The sequence below is a fragment of the Lepeophtheirus salmonis genome, chromosome 4 (assembly GCF_016086655.4).
Source record: "Lepeophtheirus salmonis chromosome 4, UVic_Lsal_1.4, whole genome shotgun sequence".
NCBI lineage: Eukaryota > Metazoa > Arthropoda > Copepoda > Siphonostomatoida > Caligidae > Lepeophtheirus > Lepeophtheirus salmonis.
The window spans coordinates 25582424-25605226 of record NC_052134.2 but is presented as its reverse complement, the minus strand read 5'-3'; the positions used below and the strand labels follow the sequence as shown (position 1 = coordinate 25605226).

Below are 22803 nucleotides of genomic sequence, written 5' to 3'. Positions count from 1 at the left end.
TATTCAAACTTTAATGCTATATTGAATAAATTACAATATTTTTTTAAGCATATATATACTCGTATATACACACGTACAAAAAAAAAAAAAGAATGGGGACAAATGAAATTAAAAAAATAAGGAGAAAAATAATGTTTAATTTCAAAGTTTTATCGTCTTAGTACATATTTATAACCATTTATATCATTAACCATTTATATTAATACTAATTCTTCGGAAGTATGCGTCACTATGTAAGTAACATATAATTCCTATCTAAAATGAGATAAATAACTTATCCAAAGCTATAAACAAAGTAGCAAGATATGCGGTTGTTACATCGGTTCATCGTCGACGTAAAAAAAAATTCCACACAAGATGAAGTTTTTTATTATATAACAGATGACGTTACTTTACGGTTTTTCCTTATGGCGTATGCAATTTTTTCTTCCATTTGTAGAATACACCTTCTTAACTCAATTAAAAGGGTGAATTCATGGAGAGTGCATGTAGTTAGTTATGGAACTAGGGCAAAACGTCGAAAGATTAAATTGAGAACACAGAAAACATAGATTGACAATTTTTATTAAGATATTTCGAAATAATAAAGAAATATGCAACAAATAAAAGACTTGACGACATGCTGGAATTATAATGTATATTTTCGCATGACCGGTAATTTTATTCCCAGTAAATTCATTCTCTGTAAGATTAATCCCCGTACATTTCATTCCCACTTTAAAGAGGCATATTTAGTGACATTCTATGGTTTTTGTTTTGAAACTACTTATTAGTTTTTGTGTTAGGCTGTAGAGGGAGGGCTGAGCAGTCGGCACCGGGGATAAGCGATGACTAGTGATAGATGGGACACGGATATGTATGATGTTTATGGATTAGAAATGACGTCATTCATAATCTTAATAGTGATTAGGAATGGAATCCCGATCCGTGGATAATATTTATAGCTTAGGGGGGGGGGGAATAGAAGTAAATCCCAGAATTACACTTCTTCTATTTCCCAAGCAATAAACTGACATAAATCATTCATATGAATATTTGTCTCCAATGACTCACCACTCATCTCCAGTCCCGACTGCCCAACCCTCCCTCCACACCCCCACACAAAAACCCCAAAATAGTTTAGAAACATAAACCGTATGATGTCACTAAATATCCCTCTTCAAAATGGGAACAACATGTTCGGTGACGAATTTGACAGGGAATGAAATTACTAGGAATAAAAAGACAGTGAATAAATTTACTAGGAATACAATCACCTAGCACCATATTTACGCATTAAAAAATTATATTATTCATTTACTTTTATGTTTCTTATAAATTTTATGAATATTTTAGATTAGAAATAAACCTAAAATTAAATTCAATATTATTTATTCTCAAAAGTATTTTCCACTAAAACATAAAAAAATTACAAATTATACCCAACAGCATTGATATATATTGTTGGGGGAAAAAAATTATTTGACGCTGATGTAATTATTCATATTCTGTTAATTACAGTAAATATGGTTGGGGACAACTCCTTGAGAAGGTTTTAGGCCCTCAAAAATTTATGTTGCCATATATTTCTCAATACAATATATATTTTGCTAATATTTGTTCGATAATCCATGAGTATTATCCAATATGAATAATCCATCATGATATCATAATTGATAACGGAGAATTAAGTCACGTTTCCTCGTTTTTCATTTGCCATTTTTCCTTGACATCCTTCATATAATTAGCTACATAATAAGATGAATATTTTTGACAATTTATGAATTAGCACATTATATGCTTGATTTATATTATATGTAGGGATTGTACTACAATGCGATTATATTATTCCAATTTGATTATTATTATTATTTTTTTTGCACTTTATTTTTGTCAAAATAAGAAACTATTTTCATTAATCAAGTTCTTCTTTAAAAAAGCAAATAAACTGAATATTTGCTCTATATAAACCTCATTTCTCAAAGTCGAAATCAATCTTTCAACAAAAATTGTACATGTACAAATAAAATGAATTTCTTCTCCATTGCTTCCATAATCATGTTCTATACATCGATCCTCCTTCCTAAAAGTATATAAGTGAATATTATATGGATGAGTGGTAACATGTCGGAGTCTCCACCATTAAAAAAATCATACAATAACAATAACTTCAGTTCCTTCTGTTAATTGAAAGTCCCGCTCTAGATGGATTTTTATTATATGAATTAAGAAGAGTAATTTGTTACAAAAGGGCATAAATACTAAAAAAGGATCGACCTTTTCTATAAATAAATATTTTAAAATATTTTTTAAAGGAAAGAAAGAAAAGGTCCTTGCACATTTATCTTTGACCCATGCCCTGCTCATGCTAAAACCGGTACCGATTGGGTCATATTATGGGAAACTTCCCAAACGAGACACAATATTCAATACTTTTGGTTCTACGTCAATTTTTTCTTGAACCGACACCTAATAAATAAACAAACCATCACAATAATTATTTTGATAAAAACATATTTTGTTCAATTGCGGAGCTCTTTAAAAGTCAGTTTTTGAGAGTTTGAGTGGATTCACAAGGGGTATTTTATGTCAAGTGTACAAACTTTTGCGTAATTTTTGACATGGTTATCACTGATTTTGATAATTTTTGGTCCCATCAAAAAACAACCTGTTTGAAATTTTAGACTTGTTGAGGTACGAGGGCCCATTTGGGAGTCCCTCAAAGTTTGGCCCCCTTCGAAAGACCTTCGAACAAGAGTCAGCCATAACTCCCTTTAGAACAAACGGTTTAATTTTTTTTATATGAAACTTATTTTAAGAGTAAGAGCTTTATCTCAGATTTATTAAAAATACCATATGTGCAAAAAATACAATGAAAACATTATTGCAAAAAATAAAAATTGCCACCCAGCCAAACTTCAAAATTGATTTCGCCACTTTTTTGTAAAAACTTTGACTATCATATATTCTATATGTGAGAAAAAAATTAGCATGGGATCTCCTTCATTTAGGCCTATAACTGGAAAATATCATAATAGGAAACTTTAAGTTGTTGTTTTTTTAAAATTTGTGTTTCTGTGTTATTCTTCCTTTTTATACCCTCTAACTTTTAAATATATTTATATCATTCATCCTATTTATCAAAAAAAAAAAAAAAACATATTTGAAAGGACCTAGTTATAATTATTATTATTGCTAAAGGTATATGTATAATTATGCAATGCAGAGTTTGGATTTTATTTGTTTGCTATTTATCCGGAGTAAGTGACTGATTTCCTCAGAAACCAATGATTCTACTCTCGAATGCATGTGTCACTATATTCCCAAACTCTAAGGGATATATCCGTTTCATGTATAAATGCATAAAGCTGCTGGGTAGTTGCTATGGTTTGTTTTTTTTCTTCTCCAAAAATTCCGCTCTGTTTTGTAGGGTGCATGTGTACAAAAATCACACTTCTCGTTTAATTGTCCCTACGACTCCATTTGCATGACTAGTCGCGAAAAAATGCCACTCAGCTTGGATATTAAAATCCATTTGGTAATATATCAGGTTGACTGTTTTTACCTGCACAGTCGTCGGAAAAGTACTGCATAATTTTTATAAATCCGAACCTGGCATTCAAATATCTAATTAGTTGACGTAGGAACAAATAACTGTAAATGAGTTATGGCAAAGATTCCCAATTTTTTTTAAATAAAATACTCAGGGGTAGGCTGTGAGAAATATCAATGAAAACCTTGAGCAGCATCCAGTATTACAAAGCTGTAATTTTTAGAATTACAACAAATTCACAATACATAATTATAAATTTTTTATTCCAAAAAAATAATTTGTACCAAGGCAATGAAATCTTACTTTACCAGCTTTTCTGCTTTGTCAAAAAATGTTTCCATAAAATTTTGGATTTGACGGACTGAACTATAGGTTGATATCCACAGCTGAAATTGTACTTCATCAACATTATCTTCCTCAAAGTGGTTGATCAATTTATCCTTATATGACAAGATTATGAATATTTCAAAGTCATAAAGGGGTAGAACGGAAGAATAACACAGAATTAAATATTTTTTAAGTGAAAGACGGAATTTACTATTATGGCCTTTTATAGTTGTAGGCCTAAATGAAGGTGATCTCAATGAGATCCCAATCTAATTTTTTTGCACACATATAGAATATGAGTACGTTAAAGTTCTTCTAAAAATTGGCAAAATCGATATGGAAGTATGGCTGGGGCGCCATTTTTTATATTTTGTAATAATGTTTTCATATTAATTTTTCAACATACGTAAGACTTTATTTATTCATAGAAGTTACATATATAGATAAACATTCTAGTTTAAAATTAATCCCCTAAACCTGATTCAAATATGTTGAAAAATTGCTATATATGACGTTAGTAATCAATACATTTTAACCAAAACGTTCCTTTTTTAAAATTAGACAATAAATAAATAAACAAAAGCCACAAAATAGCTAAAAATTTCATTAAAAAAGAATGAGCAGTAGTTACATAATATTTAAATTAAAGGATAAAGCAATAGTTATTCTGAAGATCAAGAATAGCTTTTAAATTACTTATAATTTTGCAAGAATTTAAAGTTTTTATCTGACAATGAGTGGTAATCTCAATATCTCGTACTCTTAAAAGTATTTTAAATGCAAATAAAAATAGTTTGTTTTAAATGGAGTTATGACTTCCTCAAGGTTGAAGGTCATTCGAAGGGGACAAACTTTGATGGACCCCCAAACAGGCCTTCAAAATTCTACAATTTTACACATGTTGTTTCTTTGATGGGATTGACATCCTGACCAAAAATTATCTAAATCTGTGATGGTGATGGCAGAAGTGTGTCTTCACTTGACATGGAATTCCCCGTAAGTCTTTTTACTTCCTCTCCAATGATATTTATCTTCAACTCGGATCTGAGTCATCAGCTCTGCACTGTTCATAAGTCATTTTGTACGTGTCCGAGTCTAAGTCAAGTTGCATTGTCCTTTCACTTTTGAGTCCGAGTCTCTAGCTCTGGCTTATCGTTCTTGAATTCACATAGTCTAACCGAAATGGATTTTTCTACATATATATTTACTATACATACCTGTTTGAAATTAAAAACTTACAGAGTTTGCATATTATTAAAGAAAGATAATAATTTCTTATAAGATATACTACAAAAGTATTTGGCATTTTATACAGAATTTATCTTGATCATGTGAGTCTGTCAACATCGGTTGTTCCTAGGACAATAATCCTGCAGAAATGACAAAGAGCTTACAAATGTAGTCTTGAGGGATAGGGTCACTTTGCCAGAGTGTACGGGAGCTCCAACCTGCTGGAAGATTCTATAGCTGTCAGAGAGTTTATTTTTTCATTATAAACAGTCTTCCTGGCCATTGAAGCTAGCTTTGAAATTCATATTCATATAAGAAAAGGATTATTATTTAAGACAGGTTTTTTTTATCCCAATATTTCAAAACAAATTGATGGTTATCTCAAAATACCGGGAAATCATTACTATATTCATAAAAGTATGTTTTTATATCAAGAAATGAAATAATACATTATCTTAATACCTTTTGACCTATATTTTAACGAGTTTCTATAAAATAGAAATTTTACTTGTGGAAAATAAATGCATGTCTACTTAAATAAATAAAAAATATTGGCATTCTAAAATAATAAATCTTTTAATCAAAATCTAGAAATAGATTTTTATTCAGTTAATATTTCTATATATAAAATATATTGAATTGTAATATTTTTAAATGACATTTTCATATCATTATTGAAAATTATTACATGTCTCCGATTAACTACGAGATAGAAGGAATTGATATATTGTAAATAATTGTTCTTATAAATTTTTTGATCATCTTTATTAATATTTTAGTTTTCTATGAGGAAACTTAAATTGAGTTGGGAGTAGAAATTATTCCTTCAACAATCAAATCTAGCAATCTTTATTCGAGATATACATTATTTTGAGGTTAAAAAAAAAACTTCAAGGACTATCATATTACGTCATACTTGTATCAATCCGTTTGTATAATAAGTATCAAACTTGAATTGAAACCGTTTTTCTGATAATAATTAAGAGAAAAAATCAAAGATTTTTTGTTTTCTTCCAATAATAAATAACCTCTGCATCTTACATAATTTGTCGTTTAAAAGGCAAATTTTGGAGAGAACAATGTTGGGTCCTGTGCCAGTCTTCAGCTTCTAAAGAATGACATTGCTTCTATCAAGTCTTTTAGCCTTGACCTTGCTTGACAGGTACTTTTGCCTCTTCAATTTGTAGGGATACATCCCAAGGTCATCTCGGACAAGGTATCTCATTTTTGTTGCACTCATGTTGAAATCTTTGGCCATCTTGGATGGGTTCCCCCTGATATTTATTTCAATCTGTACTTTGACTGCCTTGACGACTCCCCGCGTCCTTTTTGATCTTGGTCTATCTTATTTGAGTCTATCTTTAATATATTGTGTTTCCTCGTATTTCTCAATGGTTCTCTTGATGAGCATGGGATTAGCCTCCAGGCTTTTCAGGTTCCTCAAGATGGCTGGTCGAGATTTGCCCTTCAGATACTCCTTGACTCAGCTTCTTTCTTGGCTTCCATTGTGGTTAAAAACAATGATTTAATTCAAAACTGTTTGTTTTGATCTAGTTTTGACGCAATTAGAGTTTAAACATATCTCACAATCGTACATATAATTATATTATATAAAGTTGATTTAACAGGAATATACGTGAGCCTTGTACAAGTAAAGGGTTGCCCAGTGTATTTCGGCCAAGGAGGAAGCAGGACATGGTTAAAATAATTGAAAAATTATTCTAAAAATAATTCTAAATATAGAATTATTCTAATAACTATAATATGAATGTATCGTGGTTGTCAAGGAGGATGATAATTCTAATTCTCTTGCTATATTAATAACGATGGAGAGGGAAATGGACTATATTTAATACTACATATACTAATCCCAATATATCAATTCGGTTAAGTATTGTAATGCACAAAGTCTCATCAAAAAAATATTTCTACATACATGAGAAGTCCATTTTTCATATTTTTCAAAATATTGACAAATCGAAATTTGCGAAGACAATCTCAAAAAACTTTTTTTGCAAAAAAATAAATATAGTAAATAGTATTTATTAGTATGGTAACAAGAAGCACATACCAACCAATATTTTATCCGTACTTGCAAAGACAAAAAGTTATTGAGAATGCTTCAAGCTAACATTGTCCACTTTTAATAAATTTGAGAATATTAAAAATGTATATGTAAGCATTAAGCTATTACTATCAAGAATGAGTAGACTGACTACTTTTAATACATATTAATCATTGTAAAGTGTGATATATTTATAAATTTAGACTAGAAGAGTTATTAATCCTATTCACAATGAATATTCAAATTCTTACTCTAATTTAATCACAATGAACAAATTACAAAGGGAGCGATAAATTGTCCTGACAAGTAGAATCGTAGAATGTCAATCTTGACCTAGTATTTTAGGAAGTAAGTGTCCTAGAAACATTTTTAACATTCATATAATCAATCTTCAAGTATATCATGGAGGATAAAATATGTTAAGAATAGTCGTTATAATAATTTAATTAAGTAATATTACGGAATATCTTGTTGTTTAACTATTAATAAAGACTTTAAAGGCTAATTAATATTTTTCAACAATTTATCCAATAAAAACGTAAAAATAGAAAAAAAAAATAGGCAGGGTTTGTAAGAATTATCTTCCATAAAATATTTTCTCAAATAAATTTCAGCAAAAATCTCGATTAAATGTATCACATGTATTGGGTTCATTTAAAGAAAAATATATTCTTTTTTTAGTTCCGACTAAAACCAAGACACTAGCATAAAAATATATAGTGTATTTTGTTTTTTGATTCCTATGCTTTTTTTTTTTCTCTTATAACCCATAGTTACCTTTATTGTATCATGCAAGCTTTAACATGGAAAGAAACAGATAAAAGGGCAAAAATTAGTTGATAGTTAGGCAATTCTGGGCCAATTCTTCCCAACTATCAAATTACTATCCAATAACTGTTGATAAGTGTTCAAAGGTTAACAAGAGCTTATTCCAAGTCAACCAATCAACGTTCAGAACACAGATTAGAGGAAAAGAACCAAAAACATAGACAACTGATAAGAAAATACGTTGTATATTTGAGATAAAGCCATGACAAATTTTATCAAGTATTGATTGACTGAATTCGCATGAGCCTTAATTAAGCTACAAACCATTTTCAACAATAAAATAATAATTGCATAGTTGCTTAGATTGGACTCAAATTACTTTTAGATTTTGGCCCTGTTTTCTCTTTTCTTTTTGGAGGAAATGTTGCAAGATGCAATAAAGATATGTAGTACATGTATGGATTATGGATGCAAAAATATATAAGATAACTAGAACAGGCACTCGGTAAAGCCCAAAACCTTCGCTTAAAATAAAATTGAGTTACGTATCTCAATTTGATCGAAAGCGGTCCTTTTTTCACATAACTCTGGTAATTAAAAAACAGGACAAAAACATAGTGTTCAACTTCGTTGGAAGATGTAATAATCTACCCTATTTCTGTCTTCCTTATCTTTGATCATGACTAATGTAATTGGAAAGACCTTAGAACAATCTAAAATCCAATTAAGATTGTAAATTTTATGAAAAGTGATATTTTATAATCAGTACCAAATCTATATGAATAATACTCCAAAATGATCTCAAGTCACATCAAAAATAAACCATGTCATAATGAAATAGTTGATATTTGTAGTTGTATACCATAAAAACATAGGACAACATGCCTTACATTCTATCTATGTAACTATCTACATCAGAAACCATTTGTATCATTTTCATATTATGGGGGCATTCCTTAGATTGGCTATTGGCTGACAAGGGAGGTACTCCTGTTTCGAAACATACATGAGCAACATAATTATTTTTGATGGACTGGAGCCAATGTCCTCATAAAAGATTTCCTACTTATGCATTCCTAATGTTAATCTCTTTTACCATTGATAATGATAATTAAGACGTTCAAAGAGAGAGATAATGAAATAGTTTCACTATAAGACTTAATGATTAAAACTACTTCATCATAAAAATAAATATTTCCATATTTGACTAATCCGCTCAATCAAAAACAAACTAATTAACGTCCCAATTTATAAATAAATGCAACTTATACCCTATTAGAAATGACAAATGACATAATTACATCGTCTTGTGCAGTTAACTACAGTGGACTTCAAGTGTCAACAATGTTTATAATATGTATGTAGATACTTGCTATTTAAAAGACAAAAATGTACAAAAACATTAATCAAAAGTACTTACATAATATGAAGACGTATTCTTTACATATTCAATAAAAAGCTATGAAGGACACAATAGAATTTACTCAAGATTGGATTATCAACTAATAATAATACTTTTCTGGACATGAACTTCGTTATACATTACAACCATCTCATATACAATGTATAACTTATAAATAACTCCAATACCAAGAACATGAATAGTAGATTTTTTTAGCTTGAGTCAATTGCTATGAATCAGTTGAATTGAAGAGCAGAAGAATCAAAAAAGATTAGATTATGCATAATTATTATCTAGGAAAATGTATTTAATACTTAATATTAGGTATGACGAAAAGTCATGACATCTCACACAGTGTATATGTATTTTGTTGTTAGCTGTCAATTTTTTTTATTCATTTTTTTATTACCTATGTCCTGAACCTTGATTGGTTGCATTCGAGTTACCACTTTTTAAGCTGTGGACGATCACTAAATAATAGATGAGGTGTTCCAAATATTTGGCTAACTAACCACTAATGTTGGCCTGTTTATTTATGATTTTTTTAGGCCAAGGTTGCGATTTACATGAAAAGTAAAGTTGTGTTAAAATATCTAAATGCAAATTGGGTACAATATATTTTCCTACACTTACTTTAACGAATAAATAAAATTAATAAACCAACAAAATTAACGTGTAAATATAAATTTAGTATTATTAAGAGTAATAACTTAAATTATTCTTTGTCTCAAATAAATAATATTTAGCTAATATTATTATGTGGACATAATATTCACATGTATGGGTATAATTAAATGACAATAATATATTAATATACTTATCATAAAAAAGGCTAAAAAAACAGAATGTGTTTTCATGAATATCTATCTATTCTTTTAACATAAGGTTAAATATTTTGTTTTATGAGTTTCATTAGATATTTGAATGATATTTAATTACTTGTATATGTGTATGAGATAGGAGAGGGGGGCTATTCCGGCCATTCCCAATTATGTTTAAAATATCAATATTTATGGTATATTCGGGCACGTAGTGGGGCTGCTCTTGACGTGGGACACGCTTTGTTTAAATATTTTTTTAATTTAAATATACATTATATGTTGTTAAGAAAAAAAAAATGTATATATACACGTTTTCCGAAAAAAACCATTTTAAATATAATTTTCTATAAAAAAAAGTTACTAAATGAAAGATGGAGACAATTAATTAAAAAGTTCCTAAGAAGGCTTTACTTTTTCTAAAAAAAAAATATATAAAATATTGCATTATTTTCTTTAAAAGAAACCTAATTCGATAACTGTTATTAAAAATTTTAATAAAAAAGGGAGCCTAATGTGAAAAATGTGATTTCTAAAGAAAAGTAAAGAAAATCTTTCAACAAAATATTCATTCAAAATTGAATAATTATAAAATTATTCTCCTTTACGGATATGCTTTTTAGTATGTGTATCAATACTTTTATTTATTTATCTATATATCATCATAATGCAAATCTCCAATATTTCAGTCGTACTGAAATATTATTATAGAATTCAGAGTCACATAGCAGTTAAATAAATCTGCAAAAATAATAACTGAAGATACACTTAAGAACAACTTTTTGGACAATTTGGTTTGAGTAATTAGCAATAATTATGAAACTTGTAACTACTGACACATAACCTAATAGTCAAATATTTGATCGATATTGTTTAAGTGCATAAGTTTTAGTGATAGGATAATTAATCGGAATCATAGAATTGGGTGTTTTTCTAGAGCCGGAAACGGCATCGGGAAAATAATGTTTAATTTGCCATTCCGATTCATATTTATTACTGGTATTTAACTTTTCTAATTTATGAAAAAAATGAAATTAAAGAATTTTTGCTTTTACTAGAAAATTTAATAATTTGAATATATTTGATACTCTTATAATAGTCGGGGCTCGGATATGACATCGAAAGTTAAAACATAAACGGAAAAATAGGTTGAAATTACAAAATGTAGAACAAAACATCAACAAACAAAACGAAGAACGGATAATTTTTATGATAATATTTCGAAACAAAATCAAATCAGATGAGGAAGTAATTGTCGAACCTTGAAGCATATTTTGAAGGTCTCGATAAATCGTTCTACACCCGTGGTATCAAAAAGCTAGAAACACGTTGGAATGATTATATCGTTCTAAAAGGAGATTATATTGATGAATAAAATGAATTTTGGCAAAAAATTTTGTTTTCCTATCTAGGGCCGGAACTTATGGGCCGATGTGTTATATCAATATTATTTGGCAATATTTGTAAATTTATTATATTTGAGATGAAAATACTTTACAGAATAAATAACATTGAATATAATTTATGGAATATTTCTATTCTAAAATGTTTGTAAATTTACTAGAATATATAGTTGTGCGAATTATGTAATTTTTTTAAATGTAAATATGAATTAATTGGTTGCAATTTCATCATGCCCTCAGTTCTCTTTGTGTTTGCATTTTCTTTGGTCCATAAATATTTTTGTTTTGAAATATCATCATAAAAACGGTCTTTTTCATGTTTTGTTGGTTGTACATTTTGGGAGTTCGACGTATTGTCAGTTCGACTTTTTGTCGTTCGGTGTTTTCTCCTTCTATATTGTCTTAATAATTAGCTGGAATGTGGACTCAGATACGAGTCTGTATTTTGATTTTTTTAAACTTGATACTTGACGTACACTTGAAAACAATTTTCAACAAATTTTCTCACAATTTCTCCACTGAATATAAAGAACTATTGAAAATGCAATTTAGTAAGTGAGGGTTGGTTGGTACCCCTACTTTTTATTTATTAGAACTAATCTAAACTTTACTCAAGAAAAGCCATGGAATCAAATACTTGAAACTCAACTCGCTAATCAATATTAAAGAACTTAGATTTTAATTGGACCTATTATATTGGGGATTTCTCCCACATCAGGTAGTTTGTCGATTACGTCATCATTTACTATTAGTAACTGTTGAACTGTATTTGTTATATTTTGCTTAATATTACAAAATAAGAAAAACTTCGAATCTGGGAAAAATTGGTCGTTCCAAAAATTGTCCATCTCCTGAGATACACATCATTTTCCAAAAAAATATGCAAGATAATAGAATATTCTAAGAAATACCTTGTCTGGGGAGACAAACGACAGTATACCTCTAATGACCGTATTATTACCTCACTCAATAGCTGGGGCTTGAGTTCAGTCGATACATAAGTATTTTGTAAAAATCTAAACCTTAGCTGGTTAAAAAGACTCATGAAAAGTGAAGACGTTTGGGCAAAAAGAATCAAATACGTGTTCGAAAGAGCAACTGGAAATGAATTCTTAGACAGAATATTTTCTGAACGGGGCAAAGTTTTTAAAATAACAAATACCTTGGGTAATTACTGGTATAGAATGGTAGTTTCTTGGGAAAGTTCATTTGTTGGTACTCTCATTGCCTTGACACAATTGTATGTGGATCATGGGCTGGTTCTAAATCTTCGCCTGAAGAATATCTTGACTGAAGTTTTTCGAAATGTATTCTCCATGTTGTACCTTTTGGTAACACTTATACGTCAAATGTACGAGTTCCTCGTATTCTTGTTACTACTGCAGATACCAAACGACCTTCTCGATCATTACAGGGACCGAAATAAAGCGCATAAACGTTCTCACCAATTCCACCCTTCTCGAGTGAACCTCATAACTTTGAATATAACGGGATCTTTAATTAATTATTTTACCAATAATCTTCCTTCAACTGCCATAATATCTCTATTTATTACTTTTATGGGACATACCATTTCAACGTCTTCCTGCCTCTCTTCATCATCAAAGTCCGCGTCTCTTTCGAACGGTAAACTACTTAACACATCTACATTGGCATGATTAAGATTTTTTCTATACTCAATTTTATAATTAAATTAATTAAAAAACAGGGACACCTTGCAGGTATACTTGCTGCAAGAATAAGAACATCTTTTCCGGGGCCAAAAATTGTAACTTGTGGACAATGATCCGTAACCTAAACGATTTTTTTTTTTTTTTTTTTTTTTTTTTTGCTTATACAACTTTTTTAATCCAAATACAATAGCGAGTGCTTCCTTCTGAATTTGGCTATAATTCTTTTGACTTTGCATAAGTATTTTAGAAGCATTAGAAATGGGATGTTTGCTCCCATCCGAGAAACAGTGAAAAAGTACTGCTCCAATCGCAAAATAAACCAAGAAGAAGATCCCGATTGTAGTGTACAAGTACATTTTCTGAAGAAAATAATTCCTTCAAACACTTAAAATACTTTTCCTGTTTTCCACGTCCATTTCGTCTTTTTCTTCGTAAGCTCGTATAGTGGGGCTGAAATTGTAGAGAGATTTGGGTGTAAAAGTTTAGAATAAAACTGAACAGACCCAAGAAAAGCTTTGAGACCTGAAACATCGCTGAGTTGTTCTATTTTGATAACAGTATCTACCTTAGGTCCTTAAGCAATTCCCTCAGTCAATAATACATGACCAAAATATTCGACAAACAGTTTAGCAAATAGACATTTCTCTATTCGACATCGAAGTAATACATTTTGTAAACCATTCTTGTGATATTCAGCATCTTGTCTGCTGACCAGAATATCATCAAAATATACAGTTACTCCTTGTAAATCATTCGTCAGTTTTTCCTTTATTTGTTGAAAGTGCAGATTTTATGCAAAAAGGAAGACGTTTTTGTAAGAGCACTCCTTTGTGTGTACTGAGAGCAAGTCATTGTTGACTAAGAGGGGACAATTTTATTCGATTTATTCAAGATCGATCTTTGAAAATCCATAGCCTCCCCCAATTTTTGTATTAAATCTTCTAGTAGAGGAAGAGGATGAGGGTGTTCTTATAAAAGGGGATTAATAGAAACCGAATAATCTCCACATACATGCAACTTAGACTCCTTTTTTTTCTGGCAAATGCAATTTTCTAATAGGAACAAAAGGAGTCCCGTATTGATAAAAAAACTGAGTTGACTCCCAAAACACCTTTTGCAATCCCCTCTCCATAGGCTTCATCTAAATCTGACTCAAGAGCTAGGAGAACACGCCTCCTTTTACAAAAGACGGGTTGAACATTATCATTAAATTTAAACTCTAAGGCGAAATTTTTGAGACATCCCAACTCTGGTGTCCATAATTCAGAAAATTTTGCACACAGGACCCTACATTGTTTTTCTAATTTGAAATCAGTTTTTAAATTTTCAAAAACTGCCTTCACTGATTTTAGTACATTTAACACATCATCTACGGATATCCCTTATTCACATATTTTTCTTCTTTAAGATTTTAAGGAATGAATCTTCAATTAAATTAATCTTAGAAGCTATATTTGGACAGAATGGAGATATTTGTAACAAGTGGGTGATTTTGAGAACAATGTACGTGTTCCATGCGTTTATTCCATCCCATGTGCATAAATTTAGGTAAGCGTACTGGCTTAAATCTATTTTCATCCTTCAGAGGATTTCTTTATAATTTTTATTATTTGATCTTAAAAATTTGAGGTTTTTTCCAAAACTAAATTGTGGCCACAAGGACATAAAAGTTCGGTTTTCTCCTCATTTACAAAAAGACCAGATTTGTTGGAAAAAAATTTAAGTATGCGTATAAATGTTTTAATTGATTTTAAAGTTTTGATAGGACTTCCTGAAAACACCATAGTTAGGTCGTCAAATAATTGAAATCCTTTTATCGTGGCTTCGGAGTGAACATCACGAGTAAGTTTGTCTAAGTATATGATGAAAATTGTTGCAGACAGTGGATCTCCCTGGCGGACGCCCCTTTTATTCTCAAAATAACTGCACTGGTTTCCATACCTTATGGCTGTTGTGTTTCTTGCTAAGGTTACACCGACCATTCGAATGATATAGTCTCCAAAACCTTTTCGGTACAGTGTTTTGATAATATATTCGTGTGATAAAGTATCATAGGCCTTGGTGAAATCCACACCCATAAACGTCAGCTCTTGATCACTTTCCATACACGTTTGTAGAGTGAAAGGAATACAGTCCATTAGCGAATGTTTTAAGGAGCTATACTGAGATTCATGTTAAATTTTATCCAAGACGTTATTTATGGGATTTATAAAGACAGTTTTGTATTGTACGAGGCCTCAAATTTTTTATAAATCTTGCATCTTTATTTTTTTTAGGAATCAGAAAGATATTTCCATCAGACGCATATTCAGGAAAACATCCGACGCTCATTATCTTTTTGTAAAATATTAATAAGATAGGAGTGATATAAAGTATATATTTTTTGTAAAATTCATAACCAAAACCAGATGGTCCAGGGGTTTTATTAGATTTAGCGTTTTCTCTCACATTAGTTATGATTTCTTGTATTTTTAAATGTTTCTCGATGAAATTATTATCATCAGGAGGAATTGTGAATTTACGGTTCCCATTACATCTCAGTTCTTCGCAGAAGTATGCAGATCGATGCGTACACCTGGAACATTTCTTAAGTGCTGTACAATCGAAGCATTATACAGCTCGGAGAAGAAGGTTTTTATTTATTATTTACATATTTGTGTAGGATTTTCATATATTTATCCACTTGCTAGCATGATTGACAAATCCTTACTTTTGTTTCTTTTTTTCTCTATCATACCACATTCTAGTCTTGATTCAGATAAGTCTTCGATGTTGTTCATTTTTAATCTGGTTCTAAATGTTAGGTCAAAATCTCGGAAGATTTGATCCAGTTTGAATTTCTTTCCACGATCTGAAATGTCCTCTTTATTTATATTTTCAATGATATCCATTTTCCTATTCCTATTGGCGGCTTCTCGGGCTCCAGCCTGTCTGCATATAGCTTTAATCTTTGATAGTATCTTTTGTACTTTATGGAAGACTGTCTTGACATTGTATTTCGTGGTCTCAATTATTTCCACAATCTTATCATTGACTTTGGGTATAACTAATAGTGATGAATTGAGTTTTCAAGCTTTATTATCTATATGGTTTGGGAAATGTATCAAATTAGTTTTAATCTACAGTCCGTTATGATCGGATATTTTGGTATCGATTACTTTATATAACGTGAGTGATTGCTTTTTAATACCACTGAATAGAAATAGGTCAATTCTTGAGGACGCGGGGTTATAGGATTTTTCAGAAGAAAAGAAAGTATGGCTATAATATTTTACGGCTTCGGCTGCGTCATAGAGATCATATGATTTAATGATGGAGCAAAGTATTTTCTTTGCACGTGCATTCGTGTTTCTGTTAGGGTTCGTAGAGTCCCTGTTAGTGTCCAATTTTATATTAAAATCCCCACTCATAACTGTTGGCCTGTGACCCAAAATTGATAAAAGTTTTTGACTATAAAAATCAGGGTTATCCGAATTTGGGCCACAAATTCCCAGAATATCAAATGTAATTCCCGAAAGGTTGCAGGGTACCTTTATAAGGTTCCCATCCGATTCTCGAAATTGAATTGTTGTTTGGAAATTCTTGTTGATCAGTAGTGTGACTCCACGTTTCGGATTTGAAAGTTGTTCGTCGAAGGCACTGGAAGTTAGATAAAAGTACGGAACACAAAAATGGTTTTCTAAACAACAATTAGTATCGGACAGCGTTACAATATCAGGGTAATCAAAATGTCGTAGAAGTCTCAATAAAGCGTACTTTCTCTCCAGTTTTATCAGTGAATTACAATTGAGGGTTAAAAAGTTATCATATCTATTTTTTCTTTGTATTATCCGATCAATTTCCATCTACTCTGTTATTTCCATGAAGACACTCCATGGGGTGTCTACCCCACGAAGCCGTCAGGGTCGTGTTCTGGTTCACACGCAGGGATTTCTTCTTTTGTAGTTTTGAAGACGAACTGATGGGAGACGATTGTGAAATTGACAATGACCTCTTTGGATTGGATCCAGATCTAGACCTAAAGGGCAAAATATTTTTCTTGGAAAGAATTTTTTGGGGAATCAGTTTCTGGCAGTCTTAAGATATATTTTTGGGACCGACACTTCTTCCTCTTAGTCTCAGGGGCTGTTCTCCGTCATTTAATTTATAACTTCTAAAATATCTTTAGTATGTATTGAAACATTGGTAACTACAAAAGAGCTGGAAGAATTACAAATCATGTGATCTGTTTCAAATGTAGTCGATAGAGTGCACCCAAATGACAATTCTTGTACATCAAACTGCCTCTATGGCCCATATACAAATAATTGAATGAATTATATAATTTGTAAAAATATAATTTCCCCATATTATATTTTAGGGGAGAACCGGGTGAAAACGTACACTCGATTTATTCGGAAAATATCATTTTCAAATTTGTTTGATCAAGTCCAATATTGTCTTAAGGACAGTACTTCCGTTTTTGTACAATGGATTTGCTAAGGGATGCACGTGCAATGATATAAAGGACATGAAAGTTTGAAAGTACTTTATTATAATTTTTAGTTTAGGTCTTAAAATATTAATCAAGTTTTGATTTTATTTCAGGAATATTGGTTATAAAATTATTTCTAATCTAAATTATTGCAAAAAAAAGTTTTAAGTATTTTTAGCATATTTTTGTGGTTTAATTTATAATTTAGAAATCAGTTTTTGTGGGGTGATTTCGAACACAAGTGTTCGGGTTGAAACTCACCTGTACGGTTTCATCCTCTTCAAATTAAAACGATAATATGCAGGTACTTTTTTTATTTTACATTAGGTGGCAAGTGAATTAAAATGTCAAGGGTTTATACAAGAAAAAGCTTCTTAGAATATTTCTTATAGGACCTTTAAAAGGCATTTGAGGATCATGCTGGATGAATGAGTATTCGTTATGCTTCAAAATTGCATAATGCTCCACCAACAACTTTACTGGTAGCAATTAAACAATCCTGTATTTGTTTTTCCAAGAATAAGATTTGATAAAACTAAAATTATGTCAAGGCGACAAGTGAGTCATTCGTACTCGTACACATATGCAGTTGGGTGACATCCGAAAACTTTTTATTAGATATTAAACACTTCATCATATATATATCCAAAAGTAATAAGGATAACTTATCATGGATAACCACTAATCTCATATAAATTTTAATTCAATTCAACATGCTAAAGATAGTGGAGTTGTTATCCTTACTATTCCTCCTCACACTTTCAATAAATTCCAGCCCATAGACGTTTCTGTTTTCGGGACTTTGAAGTCTTATTTCGGTAAACAAGTGCAATTTTGGGTGGTTACAAATCCAGGAAAGACGATTTCAATTTATGATCTGCCTAAGTTAGCATGTATATCTTGTAACGGGCCTGTTCCTGTTCTAATATTAAGAATGGAGTTAAGACAACTGAAATATATATCCTTTGAATTCAAGAAATTGACTTCATGGGATCAAATGTAAGTGACAGGCCTCCACCATCACCATGTTTGCCAATCCTGAGCACAATAATAAAAGAGATTCAGATAATTCACGGGAAATATCATTCTAGGAAATCCGACCATTTCCAAAGAATCCTCCTAGCAAGAGAAAGAAGAACCCCAGGGCGTTGTTTGGTGCCTACAGATAGCCCAGAAAAAAATGCTATCCTCCAAGTCGAAAATATATATACAAAAATTAGAGCAAATAATTAACAATCCAAAATGGGAAACAAAATTTAAAAATTTGAGTATTCAAAGATTTATTTAATGTTTACCATCAGCAATTAATATTTCGTGTATGTTTATAATTGTAAAAGAAAAAGAAAAAAAATATCTAGTGAAAAGAAACATAAACTTTACAGTTTTTTTTTGTGAATGTTTCTTAATTTGTTTTCTTCTTCAAATGGTATGTAATAACACTTTTTATGTTCATATAGTCAAATTATTGAAATCTAATTTTTTTTTTTAAATCTTAATATCTGAAGTGTACCATATCACCCGACAAGAAGGGTGACACCGAACACTTAGACGAAAAGAATTTAAAATATTGTAGAAAAGAAATAAATAATCACTAAAAAAACATTTTTTATAACTAAATGTAACCAAATACTGTTAATTAATTACAATTAATTTTTTTGAAATTTGGTTGAAAATGAACTTTTTATGATACAAAGAATGTGCAAGTGTTCAAACTCATCCGCTTCTCCCCTATTATTTTGTAAATCGAAATATTTTTTGCAAGAAATGTGCAATGCCCGTAAAAGATATATCATATGTCTTCTTTGGCTAAATACGACATGTGTAGGAAAAATCTCTAGTTGTAAGGAATAGTCCCCAGGATTAACAGCTTTCAAGACAAATGGGACATATCTTAAGACTGGACTATTAAGTAGTAATATTAGCCCTCCGATAACGTAACAAAAAAATAGATCAAAATAAGCTTTTTAAAAATAAAAAGTTATCAAATTTCTAAGCTAAATACCTCTACTCCCCCAAACATTCTTGCTATATATTTTTAATCCACAAGTATAGAAAATGATCTAAAGTATAAAATGATCAAAATACTTTACTGGAACCGGTACAAGAATATTTAATTTCGTCAATACACTAATACATATCTATATTAATTAAGTAAAGTTTGTCTGTATGAATGTCTGAATATAGAAAAATTGTCTATAACTAGAACACAAAAGAACTTTCAAAATCCTAAATGATTTTATCAGAAGTAATGGCCGATGAAGGGATGGGCATTAAATTGAAGAATGTGATGAGACACTGTAAGTTAGACTTAGTATGATAGTAAACAAATTCTTACCTACTTTAGAATTATTATTCAAGGTCTATTTTTTTTTAAATTGTTCACACTTTAAAAAAAGCTAATTTAAATTCGACTAATAATTGTTCAAAACCCTTACATGAAGGGAAGGTTACAAGATTTTTTTTTTTTGAGCATGGGGAGTTGGGCTTTTTTGACAATTTCGACAAATAAATTGAAAGGTAAAAAAAAAGATTTCAAATTTATGACGTTTAAAATTTTTAGACAATACAAAAAAAAATCCTCAAAAGTGTCTGGGGGGGGTAACAGCCATATGGTTCCAGTACCACTGCTATATGGCTATAGGCTATAGCCGTCTATGAAATATTGTTTAGATGCCAAACCACATACAATAGTGATAATCACTTATCACGCGTCTTTGTCCGAGGATAGCGATTGAGTTACTTTCAGCGCTAATAAATACAGCTTATGTCTATGCTAGCCAACAGAGCAATCCTAAACGTAAGATGATACCGATATCCTGAGTCTCAGTCAAAAAACTGCTAGTTATAAATATTCTAACCCCATACTGATCGGTTTACAATGTGAGGGCAGATACGAATAAAAAGATGGACAATTATATACTCGTATTATGATTATATTTATATTTTATCCAAGTTTTTCAAAATATGAAGCTATATAGTTATTATTTGTACTAACTTAATTTACAATATATAGATGGGCACGTAGCTGGCAAGATGACAGAAGAGGTATTTCATGAATTCCATTGATTAATAGTCTGGTTTAAGTTGTTTTTGTTTGATACTCTGATTATATGTAGATTTACCATGGATATGTATTTATCTTTATGACCCACACCTACAGGCGTATAATTCTTTAAAAGACCTACCAATCCAGTATAAACTCTAAAGAAATAAAGTATTAAACTCTGATCACGTAAATTCCTTAAAAATATGGAATAGATGTATTAGAGTAAAAAATGAACCACCCCTTAAAAATAGTACATCCCAATGTATAAATAAAAAAGTATACATTATTAGGTACAATATAATTAATAGATACTAAAGGCCCACAAGAACTGGACAAGATTGATTGTCCTCGGCCTACTTTATGCCTCACACAGGTGCTTCTCTCTCCAAAATGCAGATATTCTCAGCACTTTTATTTTTTATTTTGACGGATAACGGGATATTCAAAATTTGCTGAAAAATTTAAAATTATAGCCGATGTTTCATTAGTGTGGCCGGAGAGATGAGCTCTTGATCTCATTTTAGCTAACAATCAAAAACTGTTGAGAACCATCGCCATAAAAAAAGAAAAGATTCCGAGTGTTAAACTTCTTTGACATAAGGGTCGAAGATATGTTAATATCTTCCTCTAAAAGAAGAATTCTACCCTATCTTTGTTATAAATTGCATTGTTACAATGCATAACAAAATATAAATATAATTTCAAAATTTTATTTGTAATAATATTATTTTAAATGTAGAAGGTACTTTAAAGCAGTAATTCATTTTCTCCGCTGAAAATCATATAAGGGTAATTCCATGCAAATGTCAACCTCACCATGATAAAATAAAGTTGCCGTATTAATAACAAAACATACTTAAAATATATCATCAAGGTCTATATTTTGAAGTACAAAATACATCTGATCACAATATTCATGCAAATACATGTTTTTCTCACTACAATGATGAGACGCAATACTGTAAACTTTAATTTTTCAGTGAACAAAATTGTATGACTTTCTTCATGGCCAGTCTGGCAAAAAAATCTCATTAAGATGTCTTCTTACCTTACTTTTCATTAGGAAGGACTATTGTGTCAATATGTCAATCAGTTATGTACTTTGCGTCTTTCCATTGGCTGGTGGAATGTGCTGTTATGATGCCCGTTTATGGGACAACTCATGTAACGCCTGTTAATGATGAATATGATGACGGATGAAAGAATAGGATTGGCCACTAATAATGACTAAGATATATTGGCCAATAATAGATATGTAACAACATTAACTATTTACAACCAACTGAACAAAACACCATGACTCGAGAAGTGTACACAGTACACACACATAGGTACAGATTTACTTGTTTATGTTTCCACATTCTCCCCCTCTTTTCTGTTTGTCGGAATTCGGCCAGTTTGGATCACCTCCATGAGATCGAGTGTAGAACTCCCATGTTTAGTAAAAAAATTCGCCCATTGATTTTTCGTTTGGACCCAAACAACTTACATTATTTCCGATCTTTCCATCATCTTCACCATTGCAATTTCAATCCTCAATCTCTTGTCCTCTACTTGCTTCGTTGTTTGAAATTATTGTTTTAAGGATTTGCAATCTGCTTTTAAAATCACTTCTAATTTAAATCCACAAATTTCAAACACTAGACTATTGATGTAGAAACACAGTTCAGCTCCTTCCAACAGTGCCAGAGTTTCAACTGCCATGGTTGACTTCATCACTTTTTTTTATTATTTTAGATACCCATGCCATCGGACATATCTTTGCGTTTTTGTCTTCTATCATGACGAAAATTCCCATTTGTGATCCACTATTTTCGACATTTGTAAAGGATGACTCGGTATAACATGTAATTTTGCACGTTTTCAAATCTTCCAACCTTGGTAAATTTATTCTGGCATTGCTTGGTGTAACTTTCTAGATAATGGAACAATGTTTGGGCTAGCAAAAGTGTAAGGATGCATGATATTGAGCAATACATACTTAATATTTATCTTTAAAAATTAAATTATTTAATAAAGATAATAAAACAAAATATTAACAATTATTTTATAATAAATAAACATT

General features: G+C 30.6%; 1 long non-coding RNA gene across 1 annotated transcript; it reads right to left on the bottom strand.

Moving 5' to 3' along the window:
- Positions 1–548: 548 nt before the first annotated feature.
- Positions 549–22054, bottom strand: LOC121115639 (uncharacterized). The gene is made up of 2 exons (XR_005863632.2): positions 21787–22054; positions 549–2062 (listed from the first exon to the last, which is right to left on the bottom strand). It is a non-coding gene; the product is annotated as an uncharacterized lncRNA (long non-coding RNA).
- Positions 22055–22803: the final 749 nt, after the last annotated feature.